Here is a 20,902-nt window from a genome sequence, read left to right as displayed (position 1 = left end):
CCAGATGTGGGAAGGTGAGGAGGAAGCAATGCCTGTTCCCTTGGGAGGAGCCCAAGGGAGGCAGCGTCTTCCCTCAAGACAGGCTCAGCCTCATTGTAGAAGACAAGCTCCCTGCCCTTGGGGAGCTCCTGGGCAGAGGACACACACACACACACACACACACACACACACACACCCTTGCTCTTTCCAGCTGCTGTGCATCAGACACTGTGTTTCCTTACGGGGGCAAAGCTGCAAGGGTCTAGCTAAAGTCCCAGACTACTTTCTGGAAAAGAGGAAAAGAAGGCGTTCGGTGTTCAGCCCCTCCAAACATCCTTTGGCTTTGGTTGTCAGGAGACAGCCCATGCTCCGGGCTCTCACTTCCCTGCCCTTTAACAACTGTGATCACACTCGCTGCGTTTCGTGGGCTCTCAAAGACTGCTGAGCCTGTGTATGTGTGTGTGTGTGTGTGTGTGTGTGTGTGTGTGTGTTCATGTAAGCCTCGCGTGCATCTCTACACGCCTGGCAATCCAAGTGCACATCTGCGCATTTACATGTGGATGTGACCTTGTGTGGTAATTCCTGCGTTTGCCTAAGTGGTCCCTATACACACACAATCATGTGCAGGTGAACGTGGTGGGTGTCCTCTTTCACAAACTCACTGAGCATTCCTCCACAAGGTTTTAATGTCCAGCAACATGATGATGTCAACACGGCGGGCTGGACGTTGAACTGAGTCTTGCCACTCCCCTGGCTTTGCCCGGAGCTGACCCATGTACCCTAATGGCCCAGAGTGCCCCCCTCCTCAGCCTGCCTTGAGCCCCTAAAGAACTCTGATTTGCTACACCCGAGACTTTCCCGGAAGGGCTGAGGATGTCTGCTGTCTGCAGCTTCCACTTGACCTCAGTTCATCTGGTCATTTACTCCTCAATCACTGAGCTCCTGCCAGGCCAGGCCCTGTATTAAGAGCCAGGAATACAGAAATGAGTATTTCATGGCCCCTGTCTTCATGAAAGGCACACTCTAGTCAGGGAGAAAGGCCCGGACACAACCAGCGGTGTTCAAAGGCAGACTCTGATGAGATCATGGGAGGGCAGAGAAAGAAGTCACTACCACACCTTGTGGGACCCGGGATGGTTTCACTGAGGCCCCATTTAACTGGGACTTGAGTAGAATTTCGACAGGAGAATGTGCAGAAGAGCATTCCAAGCAGAGCGATGATGTGATTGGAGATTAGAAATGAGGAAGCCCATGGGGTGTCTACTTTCAAACCCTTCCTTAGGGCTGAGTGTTGCACGACTCTAGGGGAATGCAAGTGCAGGGCACCCTTTGAAGGTGTGCAGATTGGGAGTTCTGAGGAGCTGCTGTGACAACGGTAAACAAGGGAAAAAGGATTCATAAACTCATGGGCAGATGGTGTGGCAAGGAGATGCATCATCTATCTCACTCCATCCAGGAAGACTTCCTGGAGGATGTGTGGCCTCAGGAACAATCAAGGCAAGAAAGGGCAATCGGAAGGGATTGAAGCAGAATTTGTGACACATGAAAGCAAACGGGTATTTGGGGGAGAATAACCAGGCAGTAGAATGTGATGGACTTAAATTTGCTTTGAAGAAAGGATAAAGAGGAAGGAGGAGGCTCAGGTCTTACCTGTGCTTGAGCAGCACCCAGCCTGATAAAAGCAAGCATAACACCTCCTGGGAGCTCCTAGCCTGATGGAGGGACATAGGAAATGAGGCTTCTAAGACACCAGACATCAGGCAACAAAGGTCAGTGATACCCAAGAGATGCCCCAATTTACAGCCTTGAGAGAATGTCTAAGCCACAGTGCAGGGAAGGGGAACCGAGGTGGAACCCAGGAGTATTTATGAATGGGGAGAAGGAGCTGGGGGTCTGGGGAGACCCAGGCAGCTATAGTACATACAAGAGAGTATCTAAGAGGAGAGAGTTACACAGAGAAAACCCTGGAAATCAAATTTTCAGCAGAGCGCAGATCAGCATATGTGTGTAAGGCAGCTACCCGTGGCTGGGGAAATAACCACCCAAAAAGATGAAGGAAAGAGTGCCCAGAGCTCACACAGGGCTGGGAATACTTCCTACTCCCACCAGACTGGAAAAATTCATAATTTTTTTTGACTTTATATTTTTTATTTTATTTTCCCAGTTTCCATCCCCATTAGTACAAAGTACAGAATAATATTCCCACACTTATACTTCTGTCTCAGGTATTGTAGCATTAAGGATGTGTCCTTCTTTTCAAGGTTTTGGTAGAATAAACTTCGAGGTAACAGATCTTGATAAGGACCTTCTGAAGCTGATTTCAGGAAAGGTAATGCAGAAATCTGTAAGTAAGCCAAAACATTCAGAATAACGTCACCTAAATCCTCAGAGTTTTATTTCAATCTTATTTCTAAAGGTATATCTTAGTCTCCAAATTCTATCTCCCATTTCTCTGAGATGGTGTTATTTAATACATATTCTCCAAATAGGGTACAGTAGAGGTCAACTTCAGTCAAGTCTGAAACTATCAAATTACCCAGGGAAGAAATTCATAATTTATGGGGAGATTACTCAGAAGGGTCTTGCTTCAGTAGTGAAAAACAATTAGCGCTAGACTAAATACTGCTTTCATCTCACCTAACAAATCTTAAAGACCTGAAAGGATAAAACTGCTGCATCCTGCAACAAGTTCAAGGGCATTTATATGAATACAAAAATATCTAGCGCCCATCAAAGTAAAACTCCCCATGTCTGGCATCCAAAACAAAATTACCACTCGTGCAAAGAAATAGGAAAATACAACCTATGATAAGGAGAAAAAATCGTTGAAACTGACCCCACAATTAGGTGATCAATTGTCCTAGTTTGCCTGGGGCTACCCCAGTTTTAGCACTGAAAGTGGTACACCCCAGGAAATCCCTCAGTTCTAGGAAATCTGGGACAGTTGGTCACCGTACCTATAACTAACATCATACTTAGTAGTGAAAGACTGAATACTTTCCCCCTAAGATCAGGTACACAGCAGAATGTCCACGCTCACTACTTTTACCAACATTGCATTGGAGTTTCCAACCAATGCGTAAGGCAAAGAAAAGAAATCCAAACTGGAAAGGAAGAAGTAAAACTGTTTTTATGCTCAGATGATATGATCATCTATGAAGAAAATCTGACTGACTCTATAAAAAAGTCACTAAAACTAATAAGTGAGTCCAGTAAGATTGTAAGATACAGGTAAATATCCACAAATCAATTGGATTTCTACACACTATCAGTGAACAAACAGAATTGAAATTAAAATAACAATATCCTTTGCAATAGCATCAAAAAATATGAAATAGGGATAAACATGACAATAGATGAGAAAGACCTGTATGTTGAAAACTATAAAACATTGCCGGGGGAAATTAAAGAAGATCTAAATAAATGGAGAGATATACTTTGGTTATACTTTGGAAGACTCAATGTTGTTAAGATGTTAATTCTCCCCAAATAGATTCAACACAATCTCCCCAAAATCCCACTAGTCCTTTTTTGTAGAAACTGACAGGCTGATTCCAAAATTCACATGAAAATACGAAGGACCTAGAATAGCCAAAACGACTTTGAAAAAGAACAAAGTTGGAGGACTAACACTACTTGATTTCAAGACTTATTATAGGACTTCCCTGGTGGCGCAGTGGTTAAGAATCTGCTTGCCAATGCAGGGGAACACAGGTTCGATCCCTGGTCTGGGAAGATCCCACATGCCATGGAGCAACTAAATCTGTGCACCACAACCACTGAGCCAATGCACCGCAATTACTGAAGCCCGTGCACCTAGAGCCTGTGCTCCGCAACAAGAGAAGCCACTGCAATGAGAAGCCAGCGCACCGCAACGAAGAGTAGCCCCCGCTCACAGCAACTAGAGAAAGCCCACATGCAGCAATGAAGACCCAACACAGCCCCCCAAAAAAGACTTACTATAAAGCTATAGTAACCAAATAGAGCCACACATAGATGCCAGTAGTGCGGTGACTCCTGTCCCCCTCCATGAAAATCATATGTCTACCTGGAACTTGTGACTGTGACCTTATTTGGGAAAAGGGTCTGTGCAGACGTAATTAAGTTATGGATCTTAAGATGAGAACATTCTGGATTAAGGATTGGCCCTAAACGCAATGACAGTTATCCTTATAAGAAGAAGGGAAGACACAGAGATACTTGGGGAGAAGGCCAGGTAAAGACAGAAGCAGAGATTGGAGTTACGCTGCCACAAACCAAGGAATGTCTGGAGCCACCAGAAGCTGGAAGAGGCAAGAGAGGATTCTCCCCTAGAGCCTCCAGAGGGAGTGCTGCCTGCCAATACCTTGGTTTTGGACTTCTGACCTCCAGAACTGGGAGAGAGTTAAATTTCTGTTGTATTAAGCCATCAAGTTTGTGGTACTTTGTTAGGCAGTCCTAGAATCCAGTGCATAAGTAATATTCTGCAAAGGTGCGAAGGCAATTCAGTTGAGCAAAAATAGCCTTTGAACAAGTGGTGCTGGGAAAATTGGAAATACATATGCAAATAAGTAAATTTGGTTTCATACCTTTTAGCATATATAAAAATTAACTCAAAATGGATCATAAACCTAAATGTAAAACCAAATCTATAAAATATCTGGAAGAACTCATGAGAAAAAGCCTTTGTGACCTTCTGTTAAGCAAGGATTTCTTAGACATGACACCAGAGCGTGAGCCATAAAATTAAAAATTGATAAACTAGACTTCTTAAAATCAAAATTTTGTACTTTTCATAAGACGCCATTAAGAGAATTAAAAGACGAGTCACAGACTGCAGTGCATATATTTGATAAAAGACTCATGTTTAAATTATATTTTTAAAAATTCTCCAAACTCAATAATAAAGACACAAACAACCCAAAGTTAAAAATAGACACTCCACCAAAGAAGATATACAGATGGCAAATAAGCATATGAAAAGATGCTCAAAATCTTTAGTTAGGGAAATGGAAATCAAAACCACAAAGTACACTTATTAGAATGTCTGTGATTAAAGACCTTCAGTGCCAGGACTTCCTTGGCTGTCCAGTGGTTAAGACTCTGCGCTTCCACTGCAGGGGGCATGGATTCGAACCCTGGTTGGGGAAATAAGATCCTGCATGCTGCACAGTGTGGCCAAAAATTTTTTTTAATTAAAAAATAAATGGCACAGTGGATAAGAATCTGCCTGCCAATGCAGGGGACATGAGTTCGATCCCTGGTTCGGGAAGATCCCACATGCCGCGGAGCAGCTAAGCCCGTGCGCCACAACTACTGAGCCTGCGCTCTAGAGCCCGTGAGCCACAACTACTGGAGCCCGTGCACCACAACCACTGAAGCCCATGCGCCTAGAGCCCGAGCTGTGCAACAAAAGAAGCCACCGCAATGAGAAGCCCATGCACTTCAATGAAGAGTAGGCCCCGCTCGCCGCAACTAGAGAAAGCCTGCGCGCAGCAACAAAGACCAAATGCAGCCAATAAATAAATAAATAAATATATTAAAAAAAAAAAAAAAGACCTTCAGTGCCAAAGGCTGGCAAGAATGCGGAGCAACTGGAATTCACATGCACTGCTGGTGGGGATGCAAAACGGTACGACCAATTTGGAAAACAGTGAGACAGTTTCTTAAATAAACATGTACCTTTTATGTGATACAGCTCTTCCACTCCTAGCCATTTACCCAAAAGAAATGAAAGCATATGTCCACACAAAGACCTGTACGCAAATGCCCATCATCAGTTAGGTGGACAAATTATGGTGTTTATACAATGGACTACTACTCGGCTACAAAAAGGAACGAGCCAGTGACATATGCAACAATGAATGAATCACAAAATAATTAAGCTGAGTGAAAAGAACCTGGACCAAAAAACAGTATATAATGTACCATTCCATTTATGTAAAATTTCATAAAATGAAATGAATTTATAGTGACAAAAAGCAGATCAATGGCTGCCTGGGGGGGATTAGGGAGGTATGGAGGGAGAGGGGGGAAATTGGAGGGGAGGGTGGATATGTTCATTATCTCGTGGTTTCATGGGGTTTACATATGTCACACTTATCAAAGTGCATACTTTAAATAGGTGCAGTTTATTGTATGTCGATTAAGCCTCGAAAAGCTATAAAAGAAGAAAGAAGAAAAACCGATGTCTCCAGCACTCCCAGCATTACTGCTGCAGCCACTGCCTGAGGATGGAGGGCAGCGGGAAGGGGTGAGGTGCTGAGGGGTCCCGCAGCTCTTACTCTTAGGCAGCCATGCAAGCCCACCGCATCCACGCTCACACCCTGGACACTGGGTGTAAGAGCAGCAGGCTGTGGTCCCCACTCGCCAGTCCCTCCCTCAGGAGACAGCTGTGCTTGCCTGAGGCCAGCCAGAGGGGAAAGTTAGGGGAAATGAGGTCATTAGAGGCCTTGGAGCGAGAGCCCAAGAGAGTTAATACAAATGTCAGAAAACATTTGGGCCAGCAGATGCTGTAAAACCCCTCATTAGTCTTTGCTGCCCATCTGCAGCTGGATCTTTCCACAACACTGGGGGACTCTGCTCAGTTGCCATCCTGCAGTCACAGAGGAGGGATAGCATGGGGGGCAGAGTCCAGGACCAAGGATTCCCTGGGGTAGGACCCCAATATAATTGGGGGCTATACTTCCTGGATTCACAAGGGTGTGATTTTTTTTCCTGTCAGTAGAGTTGTTTGTTAAATGTCATTACATTTTATATTGTCGTAATTCTTTTAAAATGAATACATGTTTTAGGGCTTCCCTGGTGGCGCAGTGGTTGAGAGTCTGCCTGCCGATGCAGGGGTCACGGGTTCGTGCCCCGGTACGGGAAGATCCCACATGCCGCGGAGCGGCTGGGCCCGTGAGCCATGGCCGCTGAGCCTGCGCGTCCGGAGCCTGTGCTCCGCAACGGGAGAGGCCACACAGTGAGAGGCCCGCGTACCGCAAAAAAAAAAAAAAAAAAAAAAAATGGTTTAAATGGTCAATTTTAAGTTATGTGTGTTTTACCACAATTAAAATAACAACCACAAAAATAAGCGAGAAGATGTGCCCAAGGGCACACAGTAAGTGTCAGACCCACACCCACGTGGGCAGGCGCCGGCATCCGGCACTGTGCTTAACTGCCACTGAGAACAGAAGCGACACACAAAAAGCCTGAAGCCCCGAGGCTTTCCAGGCCATCACAGGGATGTGGGCATGGCTGCAGATTCAGGCTTGGGGGTAATTACCAGCAGGAGTGGGCAGTCCACGCAGGGCTCTCAGTGGAAGAGGGCATCAGATGCAACAGGATGCTGGGGCCTTCGGGTCAGACAGAGGAAGACAGAGAGGAAAGAGCCCTGTGTGGGGAGGGGAAAGAGCCAGAAGGTCTGGGAGCCTCAGGATGGCAGACCCTGGGACGAGCTGGGCAGGGAGGGCCGCAGGAGGCTGCGTGAGGACAGGTGTGACAAGAAGCCTTGTTTAATGGAGGCAGGGGTAGGGCTAACAGGAGGTGGGACACCTTCTTCCCTCGCCTCTGTGGGGCTCCCAGAGGAGCAAAGGAGCATCGGACCCTCTTCTGTGGGCAGGGACTAGGGGAAGAGGGGGGCAGGGAGAGAGGGACCGAAGCTGAAGGGGCACAGTGGCCAACTCACCAAGACCCCAGCACTCTCCATGTACCTTAGACATGACTGTGCCCTGCCTTGGCGATCATTTTCTTCCCATAGTTATATTTCACCCGCTTTGAAATAAGGAGTGGACTACCACTAAAAAAGATGTCTTTCATCAACAATTTTAGGTGGTTTTTCAAGAATCCAGATAACAAAAAGACATATAAATCATGTCATAAAAATCGGGATCATTGGCAAAAATACATACCTGAATGTAAGGTCAACAGGAATAGATGACGGTTTTTCTCTCTCTCTGATTTGCCCCTGGCCTGGCATATCTTTTGCTGGGGTGTTAGCCTTCTCGCCCCATTTTGTGAGCCTCATTGGGTGGGGTGGGGTGGCAGGAGAGCACACCATGGAATATGCCAGAGGCTTGTTGGTTATCTCTGCAGGGCTTGGGGTGGGATTAGGGTCGGGAAGCCCGCTGCAGAGGGAAACCTAAGTCAGGAACAGACCAGGAAGGTGCCACCTGTGCATGCACGTGAGGCCGCCACATCCCAGCCGCTCCAGGGCTGTGTCCTAGCAGGCAAGGACTTCAAACTGGGCTGTGGCTCCCCTTCTGGGGCAGGGTGACCTTGGCATGGTGGCCCAGCGACCAGATCACCTCCCAGGGAATCCTTGGAAGGAGCTGAGGAAGAGCCTTGTTTGGTCTCCGTCCTCTGAAGAGGTGTGTGCGCCCCGCCTCCCGCCCTGTGCCAGAGGAGGCTGGCCGGTCTCTGCCCAGTTGCACCGTGCGGCCAGCCCTGGGAGTCTTAATGCCATGGGGGGCCCCCCCAGCATCACCCAGTTAAAAGTTCCCAGCAGAAGAGTGGGGCGGGGCAGGACATGCACATTCCGGGAATTAGCTCAGTGTGTGCGCACATCTCCCGTGGTTTTCTTTGTAACTGCTCGGGGCAGCTGTCTCTAGCGGTGGCAGAGCTGCTTCAGGCACAGAGCTTTATTACAGCTTTAAGCAACCTCCTACTCCCTGGGTAGCTGAACAGAGGTGCCTAAAGGGCCCTAACCAAGAAGTCAAAGAGGCAACATGAACACCAAGACTGTGCTCCCACCCTGCCTGGTGTCTGGCTCCTCCCGGGAAATCCATGGCTCCCTCCCCTTTCACACACACCTATTTATCACCTCGCCCTCCTGCATCCACTCTTCCTCCAGTGCCCACAGCCTTCCTTCTTCAGATCCTGCACCAGGCACTGATTTTGCACTGTCTGGTCTCGTGATGACAGCGTGCGTGTGTAGCCTTATCTGAGGCCATACTTCCTAGAGCAAGTCGAGGCCAGATTCCTGACAACTCTTGCCTATAAGCCCTCAGGGTCACAAGACAGTGAGCTAAGCAGACTCACCAGTCCTGCTGGGTGGCAGAAAGCACCTGGCCAGCCAGACAGCCTGTTCAAGAGAGGCCTCCTCGGGTCACGCTGAGGTTTTTGACCAACTCCCAATGCTCCAAAGCTAGGGTAGGTAGGCCTGCTCTCCATATGCAGACAGGAGAACAACATCATAATGAAAGAAAAACTAGCTGCTGTACTCGTGCCAGGTCCCAGGCACTTACATGCACTAGTTAATACCCTCTGCATAACTTTAGAAGTCGGTACCAGAAGTTATGCTATTTTTATGCCCTTATAAGATAGGAGAACTAAACCTCAGAAAGCAGAGAGCCAGTTCTCACGCTGGACTCCATTTGTCCGAACTGCCATGCTTGTACCTGATACCAGTGTTTCTCGTCTTTGGGGAGCATGTGGCAACTCCTGAGGTCCCCGCGCCAGAGATCCTGATTCAGTAGATCTGGGGCCAGCGGCACTAGTGGTCCCGGGAGTGACCCTTCGAGTTGCACTGCCCTGAACTATACTTAGGGCCCCCAACCTCCAGCAGAGAACACCCGAGTCTCTCACAACCCTGTGGTGTTGTCACCTCATGGTCTTTATCTAGGAAATCCAGCCACTGCAGGAGTTATGTGTCCCTGCCACCTTGGCTAGAAAGCACCTCTCCCAAAATACCCGGCTGTAGGGATGGGGCAGACACAAACTAACATCCCTGTCTGGATGCAAGACACACAGCCTTTCATGATCGGCAAGACCCTTCAGAGCACTACGAGGCTGCTTATCTATAACTGAGCCATGCTTGTCTTCCATTGGTGGAAGCAGGTGGGGGTCAGGGTCATGGTTAGCTGGGACAACAAAACCCCAGCTAATTGCTGTTTCTGTCATTGCAGCTCTTACCACTGTCAGAACTAACCCTGATTTCAGCACTGTTTGACTAATGTCTTTTCCTCTGACCGTATGAAAGTGCCGTGAGGACAGGTCTTTTGTCTGCCTCGTTCCCCACTGTTGCCAAACATCTAGAACAGCAGTTTGCACACAGGATGTGGGCAAGAAAGACATGCTGAAGGAATAAACAGATGGACAATGGATGAATGAAGATGTGAACGACCAAATGCAGAGTCATGGACAGGCCCTGGAGAGGGCCGAGCGTGACTTGTTGAGAATCTGGAATAGAAACTTGAATAGAGAAGCCAGAAGATTCTGTTCTGGGACACTCAGCTCCCTCCTTTCCTTCTCAAAAGGAGTCACCTTTTCACAGGTGTGAGAGGTGGGGCCTGGTGGCCTGACCACGCAGTAATCTGGGCAGAGGTGTGCTTGCCTGCTAGGGCTGCTGTTACAAGTATCACAAACTGGACGGCTTAAGCAACAGAAATTTACTGTCTCACAGCTCCGGAGGCCAGAAGTCTGAGATCCAGTTGTGGGCAGGGCCAGTTCCTTCTACGGCCTGAGAGGAGAATCTGTTCCATCCTCTCTCCTGGCTGCCGGTGGTTTGCAGGCATATATATATAATTTTTTTTTTGCGGTATGCGGGCCTCTCACTGTTGTGGCCTCTCCCGTTGCGGAGCACAGGCTCCGGACGTGCAGGCTCAGCGGCCATGGCTCACGGGCCCAGCTGCTCCGCGGCATGTGGGATCTTCCCGGACCGGGGCATGAACCTGCGTCCCCTGCATCGGCAGGCGGACTCTCAACCACTGCGCCACCAGGGAAGCCCTGCAGGCATCTTTGATGTGACTGGGCTTGTAGAAGCATCACATTTCTCTGTCTTCATCCTCACTTGGCATTCTCCCTGTGTGCCTGTCTGTCTCCAAATTCCCCCTTTTAATAAGGACACCAGTCATATTGGATCAGGGCCCACTGAAATGACCTTGTCTTAACTAATTACATCCACAATTATGGACTCTATTGCCAAGGAAGGTCACATTCCGAAGTACCAGGAGTTAGGACTTCAACGTATCTTTTCTGGGGGGGACATATTTCAACTTATAACAGAGGTATATTTAGCAGTTGGGCTTCCAGGCACAATTTCCAAAAGTAGGTCCTTTTCTTTAGTTTCTGGAGGTGGTCTGTTGACATGACTTTTAAGTCTGTAAGGAAAATATGCTGCAGGCAGTGTGAAAGTAAGACCATGAGAAGACCCGCTGAGGAGGTGGGCCAAGGTGCTTGTCCCCAGGGCAGTGGGCTTCAGACCACACCAGCAGAGCAGCTGCACCGGCTCCCTGGGATTGGCAGACAAGGCGGAGGGCCTGGTGGGGGCCAGGGAGCAAGCCCCATCCCCCAGGTGCTGCCAGGACCCAGCTCTCCCCTGGGAGGCTGCCTCCCTGAGCCCAGCCCACTACACTGCCGGCAAGAGCAAGAGTGGCCAGAGGAGGGCTTCCCTGGTGGCACGGTGGTTGGGAGTCCGCCTGCCGATGCAGGGGACACGGGTTCGTGCCCCGGTCCGGGAGGATCCCACATGCCGCGGAGCGGCTGGGCCCGTGAGCCATGGCCGCTGAGCCTTCGCGTCCGGAGCCTGTGCTCCGCGGCGGGAGAGACCCGCGTACTGCAAAAAAAAAAAAAAAAAAAAAAAGAGTGGCCAGAGGAACAAAAAGGCTGATGCTCTCCTTGCAGACTTCCCTTTCTGGTGCTTCCTGTGCAGCGTGCAAATTTCAACACTGCCGCCTCTCTGCCACCTCTTTTGTGTGGTGCAGGAAGGTCACTTCCGGACATGGACCCACTTGGGCCAGGCTGAGCTGCTGCAGAGTCACCCCACACCGCTCGCTGCTGCTTCTGGGCCTTTTCTCCTGCCTTGCTGCCAGCATTCCTACCGCCCCCCTCACTTCCTCCCAAGGCCCATCACTGCGCTGCGTGTGGTGATTGTACTGCGGGGAAGGAGGGCATCTCTAAGTCTCTTCTATATTCTAATTTTCCTTCTTTCAATCAGGCTCAATAAACTCAGTTTTAACGCTTTGATCAGTAGATCTTAATGAAGGCAGCAGCCAATAATTACATAAAACAATGTATTGGGGAACTACTTTCAATTCCAGGCACCATGCCTAACTTAGTGACTGGAGGCAGAATCTGGCTGGTTTCGGATTCGTCAGAACAGGGGCTTGCAAGGTCATGAAGATAGAGAGTTCTGTCACCACACGCGCTGCGTGGCTGGTGTTTGCCCACCTGTGACCCTCCGCTCACCTCGCTCTGCCCTGCACTCTGCCCCACCCTCCCGGCCACCTCATCTACACCCACATCTGTGGCTGCCACTACCATTTACCTGTTGCTGACCCCATATCTCTATGCACCTCCTTCCCGGATCATCTATCTGCCTTGTGTCAGAATCCCCAGTGGAAGGGCCACAGGCACTTCAGAGGCTCCACGTCTGGGTCGGCATGAGCTCCTCCCCAGAGCTGCCCCTCCCTCCTCCTTATCTCCGTGGATGGTGCTATCATTTGCCGGCCTGCACACCCAGGAGCCTGGGTATCTGCCTCAACTCCTCCCTCCCATGGGCGTTGATTTTTCGTGATGCCATTTCATCTCCGTGGTCAGAAGATACAAGACAATTAAAAATCATGTCCAAGCATGTGCTGGTATATTTGTATTAAATGCCTATATCTAAATCTTACAGGCCACTTTCTTCCCTGCATGCCCACGGCAGGTGACCTGGCCCTGCACAGAAGTTGCCCTGGCGTCCCTGCCCAGGTGGCTTCTGGAAAATGTCACGCAGTGCAGCAGTCTGATGACTGCAGCCCTGGTCTGGATTTGGTCCTGTCTCCACCCTGCCATGTGCCCTGTAATTTGGGTAGAAAGGGGGACAGTGTCCCCCACAAGCATGACAGTGTCACGCTGGTCCTCTTCCCCTCACAGGGCTGATGGCGGCATGAGGGCCCTTAGGGGCTCCTGGAGACACAGGACTTCACCAATATTTGATAGAGCCTGGGAAAGCCTGGAGGCTGTTCCAGGAAGGCTCTCACAGTCTACACACAGTGTTTTGGGGAATGCAGCCATACCCTGGCCCATGGGTTTAGATTCCTTGAACTCAGAGTGTGTGGGTTTGGAATACAGTATACTCTGGGCTGGGGTAGGGAGAGGCTTCTTAATTAGAAAATATATTAAAATAAGTGCCGCTTTATTTCTTTAGCAGTGGTTAGGATACGAACTTTGGAGTCGGGCAGAAGCAAAGCCAAGGTCAGTTCTGGCATTTTCTAGTGGTCTGAACTTGGCAAATTACTTAACCCCTGGACCCTTGGTTTCCTCATCTGTGAACAGAGATTATTATAGTATCTGGTCTTCAGGTTGTGGTGCCTTGTGCCTCGGCTGGTACGCAGTCAATGCCCCAGAAGAGTACCTACATTATTGTCACCGTTAGTGTCACAGTTTCACAGGCCGCTGGAGAAGGCGCCTGGCAGGACCCCTGATGGGCTTCCTTTAAGGAACCACTTGTCATTGGCACACAGTTAGTAACTGAAAGCTCCAAGATGCTGCCAAGCTACTTGAAAAGATGTGTTAGAAATCCACACTTGGTAAAGGAGAACAAAATTCTCAGTTCGCAGAGCTTAGAGATCAGGCTGACTCTTTTTTTTTTTTTTAATAAATCTTTTCCTTCTGAAGAGTTTTCAGTTTGTAGAAAAGTTGTAACGCTAGCATAGAGTTCTCACATACCCCACACCCAGTTTCCCCCATTGTTAACGTCTCACGTTAATGTGGTCCCCGGGTGAACGGGTGACGCTGCACAGCCTCATCCTGCCCCAGCCTTGTGTGCCCAGGGCAGGTCCTCCTTGTCTCACCAGCTCTCTGCTGGGCAGGGCTTGCTGTGGCCCAGTTGTTCAGTTTCTGTCTGGCTTCCCTTTTTCTGTGGTGAGGCTGTGAGAAGGCTGCAGACTTTTCATTTATAAAAACAACCCTCGGGGCTTCCCTGGTGGCGCAGTGGTTGAGAGTCCGCCTGCCGATGCAGGGGATGTGGGTTCGTGCCCCGGTCCAAGGGGATCCCATGTGCCGTGGAGCAGCTGGGCCAGTGAGCCATGGCCGCTGAGCCTGCGCGTCGGGAGCCTGTGCTCCGCAACGGGAGAGGCCACAACAGTGAGAGGCCCGCGTACTGCAAGAAACAAAAACAAAAACAAAAACAAAAAAAACAACCCTCGTCCCCACCTGTATCCTTCCCTCTGTGTGCAGAAATGCCTACCCTTGGTATACAGCCATCCAGGGTGATGAGCACGCCCACCGAGCCAGGGGTCTTGCTGACCCCTGACTTGTCCCCCTGCAGGCACCAGTTCCGACCAGAGTCCTTGCAGGAGCCTATGGTTTCTAGGTGGTCCGGAGTGGAGGGGCTGGGATGAGGGAGCTTCCTCAGAGACTCGTGAGCCAGACCTTTAAGAATCTGTAGGGTGGGTGGGCACATTTCTGCTTTCTCTTTTTCAGATGAGAACTGTTATAGTGGCCTGAAACCCTAGGCTTCACCATCCTGAGCCTCGGTTTTCTTTCCTGAAAAATGCGAATAAACTGACCCTCCAGTTATGGGTACGTGGTGAAGAGTGAAGGGCACAGTGCCTGGCACGGAAGAGTGGCTGTTATCATTCCCGGCTCCACGGGCCACATCCATCAGGCCGGGTATACCTGTGCCCTCAGCTCACCAGATGCTCCAGGACAGCCCTCTGCTGCTGCCCAGGGTCAGGGGCAGTGTGAGGGCGGCAACGTGATAATGCAACAGCCTGGCCTGAACCTGAAGAGTTGCACGTTTGACAGTTGCCAAGACCTGCTCAAATTAGGTCTTTATGCACAACAACATTGCTCCAGAAAAACAAAAGTGTAAAGAACATTTTCTACTTAAACTGTGTTTTAGGAGGACTCGGGAAGATTGGTATTTAAAATAATCAGTAGCAAATTCTTTTATAAAGTGATGAGTGGTTTGTGTCTCCAATCATCCCCTTCCCAGTTACTGTGTGTGGTGAATTCTGATTTCAGGTGTTGAGTTCTCTTAACTAAGAGATTTAACTAACAACATTGTGCTTTGGGTTCAAGCTATGTGTTTGGGAGACAGATATATATCTGTCTCCCATATATATATATATATATATATATATGATTTCTCATAATATTCAACAAACAAAGAACTCTGGCAGAATGTGCAGGAGTCTGACGTTCACTAGAGGCCATGGGACAGATCTCCCCAGCAGAGCTTCCAGATGTTTCCTGAAAAAGAAGAGAGGAAGAGTGAGGTCTCTGCATCAGGCCTCAAACCTGAGTGAAGCCAGTTCTGGAACTCGAGGCTTGTGGGGGCGGGAATAAGGTCTGAAGGGCCGAGGACCAGGGCCTCTCCTCTCCTCAGATACCCTTTCTGCCCTGTATGGGTAGCTGAGGATGGGAAGAGAAGTAAACAAGGGAGAGAGAGAAGGTAAGAGCAGAAAAAGAAGGCTGGCAGGCACCTGGGGGCTGTTTGCACCTGCTCATCAATGGGGGAGTGGATTTTAAAACACCCCCAAAACAGCCATGTCTTGGCCTTGCTCCCCTTGCCTTGTCTTGAGAGATATGTGCTTGAATACCCTCGAATGCAGGCTTGAGAACCCACCCGAAGCAGGATGCCACGTACAGGCAGAGAGAACAGAAGCCAAGGGAATGAGCCAGGCCAGCAGAGGAAGTGTTTGCCCTTAGCCATGCTGGCCAGGGTGGCCAGGTTGGATAAAATGCCCCTCAGGAAGCCTTGGCAGTCAGCAGAAAGTCTAGGGATTGCGCCGTCCTCCAGGGTTCCACCCAGTGAGAGAATTGCACTAAAGACCCTAATAGCCACCCTGTCTGGGGCATCTGCAGAGGGGCAGACACTACAGACATTACTGCATTCAACCCTCAGTGAAGCCCTGGGAGGTTGGCACCATCTCCCCCCCTCTACAGGGTCACTGCCGTGGTCTCACCCAGCTTGTGTGCCAGGCTGGGCATCCCCCTCAGGTCCGGATGATTCGGGAGCAGAAGCTCAGAGCCCCTCTCGCCGCGGTGTCTAACGGTTGCAGTAGCTGAGCTCTCTGGGGTCCAGTGAGGGTAGGGAAGCCTGATCAGCAGGCAGATGCCAGGCCTCGAGGCGCAGCTGTTAAAACAGAACCTAAAGTAGACGTTGGGTGGTTGCCATTGCTGTTGAAAATCCTCTCCCCCTTAGATGAGACCAGTTAAGTCACACAAATTAGCCGTCACGATCCTGGATCCCGTACTGGACGCCACCGGGCCTTCAGTTTGGATCTGCTACTCAGCACCCTGAGTCAGTTATTTAACATCTTTGTGTCTCCAGTTCCCCATCTGTAAATTCCCCATGGGCATTTGTGAGATGGAGCGAGACAGGCTTACCGGGTGCTGGACCTGAGCTCAGTGACTGGTCACTAGTCACCGTAACAGGCTGTCGTTGCAGGCTTTCCTTTCTGCCTCTGCCCTGGGGTGTCCTCCCTAACGAAAGGCAGCAGCACGGAGGTGACCCTCTAGCTGGGCTTTGTTAAAGGATTAGCGCGGAAAAGCAACACAAAGGGCGCAGGGCTCTTGCGGACTGAATCCAGACTCAAGTCGGCTGCTGATGGGAGGCACCTGGGAGCTCGTGGAGGGCCCTATAGTGGAACAGGCCCGAGCCGGTGTCTTTGAGTTCTGCCTCCTAAAAGTCGAAATGAAAGTTCCTCCTCTGACTTCTTTCCAAACCCTCCTCACTAAGCAAACGCAGCCTCTCCCAAGGTCTCCGTGGGTTGCATTCAGGTCGCCGTGGCCACCGTGCTGGCAGTGGCTGGCAGCAGCTGGGAACCTGGGGCAGGCGTTGGCTGTGAGGAACCACTCGCTCCTCTGGGTGACATGTCATGAGTGTGTTACGTGACGTCAGCTGCAGGCTGGTGTCATGGGAGTGGTGACAATGAGGGTGGAAATGCCTCGGGGAGAGGTCACTCATTCTCCAGGGGCACAGGACCAAGGTGCAAACAAACAGAAAGGCCGGGCCCGCAGCTGCTCTGGAAGGCTGTGCGGGGCTGTCCACACACTCTGTTGCCTGCCCTCCCCATCTGGTCCAGAGGCAACCCCCGCAGGCTTGTCTCTGCCCCACTCGACTTGCAAATGCTCTCAGGGAGGTCACCTGTGCTCTCCAAATCCAGTTTTCATTTCTGCCCATCCTTTCTGTGCTCTTTTTGCAACATCCAGCCCCGTGGACCACTCCCACATTCTTAAAACGATCTCCTCTATTGGAACCTGGGTTAGAGATTATTTCCATATTGCCTTCTACCCCTTTGGTCATGTTTCTTCATCTCTTCTGCTGACTTTTCTTCCTTTACAGCCCAGTATAACCTCCAGGCTCCCTTCTCTGCCACTCTTGGGGCATATTCATCCCCACACTTGGCTTCTGTCACCACCTACTTCCAGTTCTCTGGCTCCAGCCTAGACTACTCTGTTGAGACTCTGCATCCAACTGCCCACTGGCCAGTCCCCCCATAGGCCTGTGGGCTCATCATGCTCTCAGTATCCCCCACCCCAACCCGCTCCTCCTTCAGCATCGTCTCCTGCAGTGGAGGACACCGCCATCCATCTGGTCACTCAAGCCAGGAGTTGTCCTCCCGACTTCCCCTACATAGGGTTACTCACCGTATCTCATCTAATCTACCACCCAAACAGCTCTAGACTCCCTCCTTCTCCTCCATTGCCCCATTTCAGTTGATATCATTTCCTCCTGAGTTGTTACCATAACCTCTCGTAACATATTCCTGTCCTCCCACGTTCATTCTCTATCTTGTTACTGGGGGATCTTTCTAGAGCACAGCCTGGTAATATTCGTCTGCTCAAAGCTTCCACTGTGACTCCATCACCTTCAGAAGATTGCCTCAACTCCTGGGTCATCCTGCTTACCTAACTGGCTGTCTCACGAGGTAACCACAGGCAGCCTTTGGTCCGCTAACCTGCAGGCCCCGGCATGCCTTCATGTTTTCACCCACAGTCCCCTCTCTCCTAATTCTAATTCATCCTTTAGATGTAGTTCAGGGGTCACCTCCCCCAGGAACACTTGCCCTGACCTGCACTCCCTGCCATTCCTATCAGAGCCTGGCTCCTCCCTCTGGGTTCCTTTGACATTTAGGTAAAGCTCTTGCAGAGAGATTATCACACTGAATAGGGATAGCTGATTTACACGTCTCACCTTTCCAGGGGAACCTCTTTGAGGACAAGTGCTGATCTTTTATCTTTCTATCTCCAGCACCTGTCACTGTGTCTGTTACTCAATAAATGTTGCTGATAAAAGTCAAGAATGAAGAGGATGTTGAGAAAGCTAATGCAGACGTAGCTTCTTAATAAAAGCTGTTATCTGGGGTCAAACCAAGGGCTAAGCAGACCAGCCTTCTGGCTCTGATAGCAGTTCCGGTGAGTTTTCAGGAGGAGGGTTTTCAGTTTTCAGTTTTCATGTGAAGCTGGAAGGATCATTAAAGGTCATCACATTTAAAACCCTCATTTTACAGGGAGGTGAAGTGGATTCCCTTGGTTATACAGTTCATCAAAACAGAACTAGCCAAACCTGGGTCCCTAGACCTCCTGCTCACTGCTCCTACAATTTCACTGTGCTGTCCCCTGAAGGGAAAATTAGGAGTGTTCTCTAAAAGCTCCTGAAGTCCCTTAGATACACATTACGGTTTCAGCATCTGTGATTCGTTCTAACTTTCTTCTTAACCAATTTATATTATCAATATTCTTAGAGATTTGATAATATATATCCTGAATATACAAATATCATTTAAAAAAACATAAAATTTATGGGTGGCTCTTTGTCTGGAAGTTTATCCTTGTATTGAACAGAAGTCAACCTTTCCCTAACTTGTACCCTTGGGTGCTAGCATGACACTATCCCTCTTTAAAATGTGACAGAGCTAGAACTAACCACAATGTGGTCTCAAAGAAAAATTTCTTAGCATCCTCTTCCATCAGCTGCCTGCCATTAAACCCAAAGCTGTCTCTTAGCTTCATCTTGTCCTTCTGTTTAGATCAAGTGGTGGGTTGCTATTAGGGTCAGTCTCCATAACACCTCATTCTTTCCTCTAGAACATGGTTATTTATTGAGCACATACTATTTCGTGCACCTTCCTTTAACATCTTTTAGCTCCTACTCTCTCTAAAGAATCTCTCTCTCTCTTTTATTTCTAGAAATCTTTATTAAGCACTTTAAAGAATTTCCATAATCCATGACTTCAAATGGCTCCAGGTAACTGTGGAGATAAGACACACAAACATCTTTTCTGAGATTTGACATGCTAAATATGCAAATCTCGAAGTGACCTCTCAGGACAGGTCTGGGGGTGGGCTGGTGCAGACGTACTGACTCCTCGTTTATCATGCGGTGATTTACAGCCCTCTAGTGGGTCTTTAATGCAACATATAAAGGGAAGCCGAGGGCAATGGAGTAGGATGGCTCATTTGTTTGTTCCTTCGCTTGTACATTCTTTCAATGTACAAATGCCAACTGAGTGCCTACTACGTTCCAGGCATGTTTTAGGTGATGGAGATACTGCAGTGAACAAAAGAAACAACAAAAATATCACCTGCATTAGTTACTTAAGACGAAGAAAACAGTGAGTAGAGCAAGTCTGGGACAAAGCTCGAGTACGAGTTTGGACACGTTAAGTTGGAGGTGCCCATTAGTCTTCCAAGGAGCTTCTTTTAAAAATGTGTTGGTGTCTTTGGGAACACCTGTAGAGCACTTGTGAGCAGAACACACAGACATAGTGCAAGTAATCTCTTTATTTGAGATTTCACCAAATTTAAATTAAAACTGACAACAATGAGCATATTTAGCAAGAAAATTGTGAAGACACTGAATCAGACCCTGGGTGTGGGAGCCTGGTTATAGACAAGTTCAAGCCTTGGTCCCACCCTTATGGAGCTGGTCATCTCTTAGTTCTCTCTTTCAATGTAGTCTTTGTAGTCTTCTCCATTTCTGTCTCAGTTCTTTGTTTTCTTAATTCTAGTAGAATTTGTAATGGTTGCATCTCTCTGTCTCCTTGGTACATCTTCTGTCTCCACCTCCAAGACTGCACGTCAGTCCCACTCACTGGGGTATCTTCAGCACCTGGCGGGGCCTCGATTTATAGTTGTTGAAGGATGAGTTTTCGATTTAATAGGTCAGGTAAGATAGATATACATGAGCAGCAAGTAATTCAGACTATTATATGGCACATCCTAAATGAGTAAAGAACACAGTTAATTGCTCTTTTAGGAGGTCACCATGGGTTGAGGGCAGCCAGGGAAATTTTCAGGGAAGGAACTGGGCTTGAGCTGAGTCTTAAAGGATGGGTGGAATACGAAGGAAGGAGGGAGGAAGTGATGGGGGAAGGGGTATTTCCTCTAAAGTGTTCCTGAGCGACCTCCACGTGTTCCTCAGCCACCAATGTCTCTTTCTTCTCAGCGTCTAGGCTGTCCTGCCCCTCACTCCCACCCAATGATATGGGCTAACTTTGGCATGTTTTTAGGGTTTGTCATGCCATACCCATGTCACTCTTTACCACCTCTGTCTCTTTTCTAATGAACACTCAGCATATGAATTCCTATCATTATATCTGGCACATAAAAAGTGCTCAATAAATATTTGCTGAATGAACATATGTGCCTAGGAGCCACTCTCCATACTCTTGGGATGGCTCTTTACCCAGTATTTAGTCTCTGCCACAGGGCTGGAGGCTATCGAAACGTGAGTACTTATCCAAATTCTTACATGATTATTAATAAGCTGCTTTCTCATATTTTCATTTAACAAAGATTTCTTGCATGCCTGTTTTATTACAGGGCTTATGCTAGCTACAAGGAATTTGAAGTTGAGCCACTGTGAGATCCATATAAACAAATAATGATAAATAACAAGTTAAGGTGGACTTATGTACAAAGTGGTTTATGAACGCTATAGATGGAGGAATTGCTTGTTCTAGGATGCTAGGAAAGGCTTTCTAGAGTACAGGAGAGAAAGTTGGCACTGAGTCTTGAAAGACAAGTT

Source organism: Leucopleurus acutus (genome assembly GCF_964270905.1).
Source record: "Leucopleurus acutus genome assembly, chromosome: 2".
NCBI lineage: Eukaryota > Metazoa > Chordata > Mammalia > Artiodactyla > Delphinidae > Leucopleurus > Leucopleurus acutus.
The sequence above is the reverse complement of the archived record's forward strand: the minus strand, read 5'-3'. Positions refer to the sequence as shown.